Here is a 12,482-nt window from a genome sequence, read left to right as displayed (position 1 = left end):
GGGACAATTTATATGAACGTTTGTCTGTAACGACCACTGTTCACGACGTACCTACGATAGACATTTAAACTGTGAGGTCACCAAAGGTTTCTTAACGCCTTTAATTATAAAATAATTCAAAAAATTAATCAGGAATAACCTTTTGTTTTTAATTTATATAATTGATATAAAACAAAACATCGTGTTATTTCTGATTAGTTTTTCGAATTACTTTATTAAGGTGTTGATAACCTTTGGTGACCCCATAGTTTAAGTGTCTTTAAAAAGTACATAGTGAGCAGTGGTCGTTACATACAAACTTTCACTTAAATTGTCCCAGTCAATGGATGAATTTAATGTGTCAATCAATGGCCACAGCCACACTGTTTTGAATTTCATTCTAGCTGGTTTTGGTACATCGTTAAACAAAGCCTTTCATTTCTCCGGTAATAACAGTAGTAATGAGATTATGTAAAGTCCCTTCAAGATGAAATATGATCAATTAATTGAACACAAATAATAATTCTACAACAGATAAATGCATTGCAATACAATATCAACAAAACATAATAAATTCAAAAACCAAAATTAGTCCTGAGAAATTTCTTAGTTTGTCTCTTCCTGCAGTTGTCTGGTAATAGTATCATTGGTTCACATAAGAATGTACTTTGTTTCTGTTTCTTTGTTGCTTCTGTTTTATCTGAAAAAATTAAAGTACCGCATAATATTGATCTCTGTCTAAAACATAAAGATGTATCAATAGCATGAACTTAACTAAATAATACACCAATATTCATAAAACAAAATAAATTTATTTTAAGTTATATAATCTGGCTAAGGAATATGATCAAGTCCCCTCCTCTCCACTCTTGGCAGTTTAAGATAGAATTTTGTATCAGTGGGGTAATTATAATATTTGAACAGCGGTATACTACTGTTGCCTTTATTGGTCCCAGTTGTAACTTGCACTATTCAATTAAAATTAAGGGCCTTTAATGAGCATATGCATGTGTGAATGTAGAAAAAATAATAAACGATTGCCATGTTTAGTTTAAACATATTTTATTGTTCAAAACAAATGGATTAGACACAAGTTTTTCAACTTAGTTCCGTCTTCTCCATAATATACATGAATATACATTATATTTATATAGCACATTACATAAATTTGTATTTTTCTAATAAGCATGAAGGCATGAAAAATAATTAAATAAATCACAACTATTGTTATTATAATATTTATACACAAAAAATAATAGAAACGGCTCAATGGATATCAAACGTTCTTATTTTGAGTAATCAAACACACCCAAACGATCGGTCTAAAGGAAACACCAACTGTTACTAGTGTGTTTATCAATGACTTTCTATAATATTTACCTGTATAAGTTGTAAAAGTAACATGCAATTTTGTGAATATATATAATTGTGATACGGACATTAAATTCTGACTTTAAAAATGCGGATAAAGGGATGACAAGAACATAGATGTAATGTAAGTATCGTTTTTGTATTAACTTCAATAATTGAAATCCATTGAGGCGAAACATTATGTTAACCGTTATGAACAACAAATCGATCATTCGAACAATGCATAGTCTGTACTTAGACTAGTAAATAAAACAATAACCAGCAAGGTTGTTATCAGAGTGAGAAACGTTGAGTTTCTTTTATATATTTATGTACAGCAGAAAATATTACAAAATTGTCTTTTGTATCTAAGTTGTCATTACCAAACAATAACAAATCAATTGTAACAGGAATGTCTAAGTGGGTCAGTTCAATAAGCATAACATTTCTTTGCGATGCAAATTTATTACAATATAATAAATAGTGTTCAACACTTTCACTAGTGTACCCACATGCACAATATACATCATGTACTAAATTGGCCTTGTTTAAATCTGCGCTAAGTGCACTGCACTTGTTGCGTAGCCTTGCGTGTAATATAGATAGCAGTCTATCTCCATAAAAATAGTACCTAGGAGGTTTTACATTATGAAAATACAGTTGTTGCAATTGTAACTTGAAGGAAGAGAAAGTAGGAATTTGACGAATATTCAAATCTAATTCATTCCACAATGTAATAGAAGATGGAAAAAAAGACTGTTGATAAACTGATAGACGATTCAATGGTATATTAATGTTATGTCTATTTCGCAGGTTATAATTATTAGTATCTGATACATACGGAGGAACCAATACTTGTAAATAATCCGGTGTTTGGTTATTTACAATTTTATAAAACATGGTCAGTTTTTTAACTTCCCTTCTGACACTTAATTTCTCCCATCCCGTCTCTCTATAAATAGAGTTGATACTAGCATAACATGGTAAGCCGGTAACTATACGTGCAGCTTCAATCTGAATCTTTTCTAACCTTTCGGAATTAATTTGCCCATGATTGCCATGTGGTGATTGTGCATCAAGTCTGAACCCCACAAACATTATAAGACAACAATGAGTGATAATTTGAAAGTTCTTAATCAACTAATTGAAGTTCCTGTATGTTACTTTCATACGCAAATGTTTGAATACCAACGAATCCTTCTGGTTCCTGCTTCCAAGCATGTATGTTACACTAGTGGGCAAAACCATTTTTAAATGGATAGTGTCCTTTTTTGTTGTTTGGATATACAAGTACCCGGCCACGTCCACTGTGTGTTTTGGTTTTATGTATTTCTATTTATCCACCTGATGAGTTAAGCCTTTTTCAACCAAATTTATAGTTCGTTCTTACAAATGTATGTTGTACTGTTATGCCACTTTCCCAGGTTAGGAGAGGTTTTGGATCCCGCTAACATGTTTAAGTGAGAGGTTTAGCGCTATAAAACCAGGTTCAATACACCATTTTCTACACTTGAAATGGCTGTACCAGGTCAGAAATATGACAGTCGTTTAATGTGTTTTGTCATTTGATTTTGCCATGTGATTATAGGGACTTTCCGATTGAATTTTCCTTGGAGTTCTATATTTTTTTATTTGACTTTTTAACTCGCCACATTCTGTATGTATGTGCTTTTCCCAAGTCAGAAGCCTGTTATTCAGAGATTGTCGTTTGTTCATGCAATACATATTTTTAATTTGTTTTCGTTGATTTTTTTTTATCATGAATTAGGCCGTTGGTTTTCTTGTTAGAATTGATTTACATTTGTCATTTTGTGGCCTTGTTTAGCTGATAGACTATTGGGTATAGGGGTTTGCTCATTGTTGAAGGCCATACGGTGATATTAAAATGCTGCTTAAAACATCGACTTAATAAAAAAAAAGTAAATTTTAATGACCTTGGGGTGAAGATTTTTAAACATATTTTCTATAATTTGAAAATGCTATTTTGATTTTCTGGATTTTTTACACCAAATCGGATAAGCTTTTAATAAGAAGCAATTGCAATCCTGTATCGTCCAATTAGAACCTATACCCGATTCTAGTCATAGTACCATCTTAAAAGAAATCGCTGTGCAGTTGAAATGGGCATGACATTGTAACCATTGTCAAGCAAAGATGATAAAGTGTAAGAAACAACAGACAAAAAGTTCAAAACTGTGCATGAATCGAATCATTATAATAACACAGTAATGTAAAATGTTAATAAATATAAGAAGATGTGGCATAAGTGACAATGACACAACGCTCCATCCACGTCACAAGTTATAAAAGTAAATCATTGTAGGTCAAGGTACGGTCTTCAATACAGAGCTTAGGCTCACACCGAACAGCAAGCTATAAAGGGCCCCACTACTAGTGTAAAACCATTCAAACCGGAAAACAAACTGTCTTATCTATATAAACTAGATGCTCCGCAGGGCGCAGCTTTATACGACCGCAAAGGTCGAATCATAAACAGTTGGGCAAGTATGGACACAATATTTAAGCTTGGTACTGTCTGAATTTGGAATGTGGTCAAATTCTTGACATAATATAGGTTTTGACACAACAAAAAAATGTGGTCAAAAATCTTGCAAATCTATAGCTATTGCTCGTTACTGTCAGTGTGCAAATTGAATATTTCATCTGAAACCTTATAGTACAACTTCAGCGAGATCCATACACTTTAACACAAGTTATTGTCTGAAACTAGAAAAATGCTTCTTTTTTTGCCCTTCTTTTGCCCCTAATTCCTTCATGTTTGGGGCAATTAACCCCAAACTCAATCCTATCATTCCCTTTGTTACATGAAACATTGTGGTACAATTTTAGAGAGATCCATACACTTACATACAAGTTATTGTTTGGAAACAAGAAAAAGTCTTTTTTTGGCCCCTTTTCGGCCCTTAATTCTTAAATTGTTGGCCCCATGACCCCTAAACAGAATCCTAACCTTCTACTTGTGGTATTAAATATTGTGGTACAATTTCAAACCAATAGAAATATTCATACACGTTAGTTTTCTCCTTTGAATTGTTTTACATTGTCTTATCGGGGCCTTTTATAGCTGACTATGCGGTATGGGCTTTGCTCATTGTTGAAGGCCGTACGGTGACCTATAGTTATTAATGTCTGTGTAATTTTGGTCTTTTGTGGATAGTTGTCTCATTGGCAATCATGCCACATCTTCTTTTTTATACACAAGTTATTATCCTGAAACTAGAAAAAAAACTTGTTACGGACCCTTTTGGCCTCTTATTCCTAAACGTTTGGGACAGTCATGTCTAAAATTAATCACAGGCTTCCTTTTTGTGATATTGAACCTTCTGAAAAAAGAATCATAAAGATCCTTTTACGTAAACTAAAGTTATTGTCCAAACCATTGTGTCTTCGGACGACGACGACGACGCAGACGACAACATCATAGTATTATACGATCCCAAATTTTTTTTGCGGTCTTATTAGAACGAGAAACGAGAAACACTTATGTACCACATACATAAACGAGAACAACTGAACATCATATTCTAGATTCAGGGTTTAAACGTTTTTATGGTACCAAACCTTCTCCCTTTTCAGAAAAAGTAGTATAACATCACAACATAGAAACACACACTATAAAATATCAATCTAAATAAAAACAAGTGTAACTTTCTGAATAACAACAACTGTTGATTTCGTAGGGAATCAATTTACATGAATTTTGTTTGTAAAAAGGTATTACATGTATTAGGTAAACCAGCATTTAAGGTGTAAATAAAGTGTGAATTTCCGTTACGGACAAGTTTCTTTGAAGTATTTCCATTTTGAGTCAATGCTGCTAAAACAGACAGTATACATGTAGAGGACATCTATTTAGGAATCAAACTCAACCAGATGGCTTCGGTTCAGTCGCTCGGAACACTTAGTAAAAGGTGATTGTAAGATAGAGCAAGATGCTCCAAGGAGACTGTTTCGCTTACATTGATATTTTTAATTTTTTAATTTAATTTTTTATTTACAATTGATGCATGAAATAATGCAACCGTTGTAACTTGTGCTTTAATTTCAGAAATACAAGTCAAGAACTGCATTTCCCCCTATTTTCTATTCTTAGCAATGTCTGCAATGTTGGTTGGTTAGCAGGGTCATCGGACACATTTTGTTTTAACCATATACCATAATGCTGATTTTGGCCAAGTTTGATTAAATTTGTCTCAGTAGTTTCAGGAGAAGACTTTTGTAAAAGATTACGAAAAATTTTTAAAATTGACTTTAAAGAGCAATTACTCCTTATGGGGTCAATTAGTCATTTTGGTCATTTGACTAATTTGTAGATCTTACTTTGCTGAACATTATTGCTGTTCACAGTTCTAGCTCTATCAATAATAATATTCAAGATAATAACTAAAGTTTCCTTAAAACTATTTATTCAGGGGCAACAACCCAAGAATTTACAGCTTGTCTGATCGTCTGAAAATTTCAGTACAGATGGATCTAGACTTGAAAACCAATTGTTTCTTGTCAAATTTGCTCTAAATGATTTGGATTTAAAGATATAAGCCAAAACCTAAGTTTTACCCCCATTTGTTGTATTTTTAGCGATGGCGGTCATCTAGGTTGGTTGTTCGGATCATTGGCAGTGGCGGATCCAGGGGGGGGGGGGGGGTTCCGGGGTTGCGCACCCCCCCCCTTTATTTTTGCAGATCAATGCATTTGTATCGGGACATATGTTTTGCACCCCCCCCCCCCCTTTTGCCCTGGGTGCCCTGGGTTAGCACCCCCCTTTCGAAAATTCCTGCATCCGCCCCTGATTGGACATATCTTTAAACTAGATACCCCAATGTTGATTGTGGCCAAGTTTGCTTAAATTTTGGCTCAGAAGTTTCATCAGAGAAGATTTTTGTAAAAGTTAACGGACGAGGGACGAAAGACGCCGGACGACGGACACCTAGTGATGACTTGGCCCATACGACCAGGTGAGCTAAAAATCAGATCATTATATAAATTAAAAAAAGAATAATTATATTCCTACCAGAATCTTTTCTTGAGCTGCTCTGTTTTTTCCATTTCTTTTTTATTTAGAAACTATTTTCCTCTGCTGAGGCGTTGGTTTCTTTCCACAACCTTTGTTAACTTTTAAGTACTGTTTTGCTCGGTTTCATTCTTTGAGGAGGTTTTTTTTGTGTTTTTTTTTCCCTTCCAGATGAGCATGATGGGCCATTAAAGGGGACTGGTTTCCGTTCCCTTGTAAGTTTGCATTTGTCTTTTTCTTTTTCTTTTCTTCTGGCATTTCCACCTAATACAAAAAAGAAAAACATGTACAATATTGCATAACTAATTTTATGAGTGTTTCGTGTGAAAGGGTTAGGGTGCACATAAGAAGTACGCTTTAAAAGCGAAGCTCCTGCTAGAGGAGGAAGATAAAGACTAGGTAACAGGTATAAAAAGGGGAGCCCTCAGGGCCTGAAACACGGAAGTGGTAAACGCGGGATATTGGTACTATATCTCTGGAACCGCTAAAGATAGATTAATAGTTAAGACGGGTTTTGAAAGCTTATACAGTAGACTATCAGATCAAATTATAAAATTATCAAACAAAAATAATTTAGGTATGCGTCACAGAAAAGTTGACCGGAATTAGTCTCGGCAATTCATTTTGGAACCTTAAATCTTAATTTCACTTATTTAAAAGCATATAACCCGGTCAAAATCTGTTAAATGATTATTAAAGATAATTTTATGTAAAATAATATGATAAAAAGAAATATACAATGTATACTATGTATTTATTTACATTACGTAAAAAGGGGTAAAAACTGACCGGAGGAAAATTGACCGGAAGTCTTCCTTGTTTATAAAAGATGAAGTAAAATTTTCAACTTTGAACTGAAAATTTACCAAAAATATAAAAAAGCCCGGTCAAAATCGTGAACATGATTCTTAAAAACAATTTAATTAAAAAATATAATCCGACATGAATAATCGGCGATCTGATGCTTCTTAGACGAGAATTAACACTAACGACCATATATACATGTATCGCATTCCTTTGAAATGTGATAAATGTTACCAAGAACATATATGTTAGATATACGGTTCCCAGATGTTAGTACGTACGTACACCTACAAAATAAACAATACTTTCAATATTATTTGTATCAAATTCTTTTTTGAAATTTCTATACTCACCGAGTCAGTATATGGTGCAACAACCACAAGTGCTATCATAGCCACGCCCAGGAAGCAGTTTTATTTTTTCGATTATTCTCCTCAATATAATTAAAAACATCCGATTTTTAAGACAAATTTCAAATTTTAAATACTTCTGTTCAAACATATGATGTGTTGATATTTTAATATTGCTTACAAATGGCTGTTTCATACCACCCGTCTATTAAATGAAACAAATGCAGTTAGGACGCATGTTGTGCACCCAGTGTGATGTGTTTTGCGCACTGTGTGATGCGTTTGATGATAAGACTAGTTGAGGGTCAATAAACATATTAGTTCTGTTAATATGTAACAAAAAGGGCATGTATTTCCCGTCGTTAATAAAATAATTATTAAAGTACATATGTACCGCTTCCTCATCTCCTTGCCATACTTTACAGATCGGACAGTTATCAAATCCCTATCATCGAAGTAAAACTGTTCATACGGCATAAACAAACTTACGAATTTCATTTATACACATTACCAAGGAATTGTATATTTATACAATATTATGCCTTGATGACAATAGAAGAGATATGAAATTTCTTTAATTGATATAAAAAAACTTGAAGGTATAAGTCAAACATGCTCGTATAAGTGTCATGCATGCACGGTGAACGTATCATAAACAACAAATTCTGGATCTTTAATTTGTCTATATATATATACAAAAATAATTAATTTACTTACAAGTAATTAACGGTTTGGTCACAAGTAAATCATATTTATGAGTTTGTTACGATCATCTATTTCATAAAAAAATAATATCACATTATAGAGGTCACAACAATTGAATTTCTTGTTCTACGGAATTTTTCGACTCCAAAAATTGGGGCGAGTGAGCGAACGGTTTGAAATTTTTAATATAATAAAAAAGATAAACGGACAGAAAGTCATAGGACAAAAAGTCACAGGACAAAAAGTCACAAATAATTTATTGACAATTGTTTTAATATATAAGAACATATCTTGAAATATTTACTTTTAAATACATATATTCATATAAAGTTTAGGAAATGTGTCATTATACTTGAAAAATGAAGATTTATTTAATTTTAATGATGCAAAAGATGTTTTTCTTGGCACCATGAAGCCATTTAAGTGCCAAGTCACTTTGACATTTTGTTTTTTTAACAATTATTTGATAATCTTTGATATTTTTTTGATATATTTTGTTTAAAAAGTTGGTTTATATATAATAGTTTAAGAAAAATACAAAAATATTTTTGTAGAAATAAGCGTTATTTATTCAAAGAAGATAATCAGAAAAAATGAGTTGTGACTTTTTGTCCTGTGACTTTTTGTCCGTGACTTTTTGTCTGTGACTTTTTGTCCTGTGACTTTCTGGTCTACATTCAATAAAAAATAATTCTGCAAATTTTTGAAGCGAAGTTTGAAATGTAAAGGCGAGCGATTATTTTTAAGAATACTTTTGCTATCAGACATTCGGCATTGTACTAAAAGCTTGTCATTTGCTTGACCGCACGCAATTATGTTTCCGGTATCTGTTTATTTTTTATAACCTCCTAGACAGTTGAAATCTTGCACGTGTTGTCTTGCAGTACCTTTATGATATTTGACATTAATAGTGAACATCAATAAAATGTAGTCTCTTTACAAAGTGTGCATGGATTATTTAGATTCGTGTGGAATCACAGTTGTCCTCAAGTTACAACCCGACAAAAGGTGACACGCAATCATTTAATTAGTGGTCCTGTCCGAAAAAACAGTCTATAAAAAATCATTAATATGAGCATGCAGTATTCAGTATGACATATACAATACTGTTTTATTGAGATTAATGACGGGCTGCGTTTAAGAATCTGTCGAATTCTGTTGAGAATTATTTTGTACAATGTTGTTTTTTTCATAAAGATCCGGCGACCTGGAAAGAATGCATTTTGGCTTTTATCTAGACTTTCTCTCATTATATGTTTATATCTATAATTTCAGTTATCAAAAACAAAAATAATAAAAATAGGGGAATAATTTTGTAAAGAAGATACATTGTTGCTTCCGATTCCAAGCACTTTTTTTTGCAATGTCAATGTATGATCGATTTGTTTTAATAACTGCTACTAGAATTTAAAGATTTCGTCGGAATGAATTCCGTTTAAAAAACAATTCTTAAATTACCATTGAATTTTGTTAATATCTACTGAAAGCAAATTAACAATTCGTAAAAACCTTAACAGCAGTTTGCATTAAAAAAAAAATAATAATCTAACCTGATACCCAGCAATTCTATTTTATTTTTTGCTTTTCTGATCTCCGTACTGATTAAATTAGAACATAGATGTATAAAAAACTTTGTACACCCATGGTTAGATTATGTACATCAAAGTCGCATATTGACATGTCGTAAATTATAAAATCTAAGCGTCAAGCTGAGTGATATCTTGAGGCTTGGCTACTGGATTTGGTGTTATGAATAATTGATTTATAAGACTTTAATCAGTTGTGTTATTTGATCATTCACAAGAATCTAGAGAATTTACAATATGGTTTTGTGGATAATTGAAGGAACCCATGCACTTGGTAAAAAATGAAAACTCTGAAGATAGCATTTACGATGTTTGAAGGAATCTTCGAAACTTAGACGTGTAGAGGTATGTTAATTAACACACGTAGCTTTAGAAAATACAGTGTATACATGTAGTCAAACAAATAGTCGTTAAATCAATGATTTAAATAGAATGGTAAATTATTTAATGACGATAGGAGTCAAGCACCGAGGGGTCAATGATGCCGTTTCCATATTAAACATTCACATAATCGTAAAAATGATTACGACTTGCTATTGTGTGTTGTCTTATTATGACACGAGAACTTATTTATCTTTCTAATGATTTTGAAAAGAGAAGGGAAAGTTCAAAAGAAAATATTAAATTATTGGAGAAGGCAAAATCACTAGCTTATAATCTTAGACCTGGAACTTACAATAGACAAAAGTATCAGTCCAAGCTTGGACATTCAGAATGTTTTACTTATATAAATAGTAAAGTCATGTTTTCATCTTTCCGTGAATTTCTCTTGATTACCATGACAACAAAGCACTGATCGCTGAAAACTGTTTAATATTTAATATATAATGTTTTAATTAATTTAACTTTTAGTATCTTGTTTCAATGTAAGTGTGGCTCTACCTATTCCTTACCTACGTACTCTTTGAATGAAAAGGAAAATTATAATAAGCAGGCGAAAAATCAAGATATCTTTCAATCATTTTTTTTTACTTCGTGATTGATCGAATTACGGAACATACCGAAATAACCGGATGTGTTACAGTATTGTCAAGGGACCTTGCCACTAAATGACAATGTGTCAATTTTTACGATAAGGACCCCTTAACAAAAACGGAAGAACATTAATTTATTTCAAAAATTTTAATTGTTAACAGAAGTCCAATGGCAAATATTTCATACAATTCAACAACTTTGAAAAAACAATTCATTCCCCAAAACAATCTATCAGACGTCAGTTCGAGCAATTTCGGAATAAATTTAAAAATATTGAAAGTGGGTTTTAACTTTTCAACTTTTTTTCTGAGTATAGCAGTCTCAGATGTAACAATTCATTTGTATCTTAACCAGATACACGCTATGAAGAGGTTATCACGTGCATATAATGTTGTCAACCTTTTAAAATCTCTGAATACGTTTAGAATATTTTCCATGTTTAGACAATAGAAATAACCATATAAAATATTCTTGTAAAATTCGATAAAAATTTACAACCTTTATATCAGCGATCACACGAGATTCTGCACAGTGTTTTTGTGCATTGTGTTTATTGTCAAAAACTATATGTATAAATACTCATAGTAAATATTAAGTCCATATCGTATATTAGCAAAATCGAGAAGAGTACATATGGTTGATATTTTTAATTATTTTACAAACTTATAATAAATAATAATAATCGTATATTTAAAAAGAAAAGCTAACCTAGGCAGCATTGATTAGGTAGATATGTTTACTACGTAAACATTTACTTGTATAGTCATTCTATAGTTGTGGCAAGGGTTCCAGCAGGCGTTCTTTGCAATGGTTGTTTTTATAAAAAAAAAAAAAATTCAATTAACACATTTTCTTTTATTTATATTTTTTTAAGGCTACTATATTTACTTGTTCATATTGCATTTTTGTTATTACCTCCTTGTGCATATATAAAATTTAGAATATTATGAGTTTTTTTTTCTTTCTAATATCCCAAATAAGCCTGTCTGTAAATTAAATTTGAACTTTTGAATATATCCATTAATTAGTTATTCCCAAACATCAAATACGTTTGGACATGTTTATAGAATGGAAACAGATGTCGTTATTCATGTGGCGATTCACAAATGACCACGGGAGTTCCGTGTTTATTTGCATTGGTATGTAGATAAGACTAGCTTTAGTTAACAGAACAGGAGAAGGCGGCATCACAGATACCCCACAAAGGAGTTAGCACGTACTCGAAAAACTTAGTCGAAACCTTTAATTTTCTTAAAGAAATCAGGGAGATGCGAATGAGCCAGTTTTTCGTTGGAGTTCCTGTCAATATAATACTTCCATTCTTTGATTTAGTAACAGAATTATGAAAAATACCAAAAAAAAACCTGTCGTGCCTAAGTAAAAGAATTTTTCTTACTTATTCTGCTATATCAATGATCCTGATTAAATTAAGAATGAATGTAACGGCTAAGTGCATAAGACCACGAAAACAGAGTTTTAAACAAGAGGAAATATCCTAACCTTCAAGTACCTCCGCCCCCTCGCACATGTCTTTGTGTATGTCTTAAGAGCTGCTGGATATTTACTTTTTTCAGTTTATACTCTTTAGATAAATTCTCTCAAAAATAAGATTATTATGTCATATACATACATGTATATAACATTGTATAAGAAATTGTATATTTATCAGTGAGTTTCTAACTGATCACTGATTCCTCTAAA

The sequence above is a fragment of the Mytilus edulis genome, chromosome 13 (assembly GCF_963676685.1).
Source record: "Mytilus edulis chromosome 13, xbMytEdul2.2, whole genome shotgun sequence".
NCBI lineage: Eukaryota > Metazoa > Mollusca > Bivalvia > Mytilida > Mytilidae > Mytilus > Mytilus edulis.
This window is presented reverse-complemented; position numbering follows the sequence as displayed.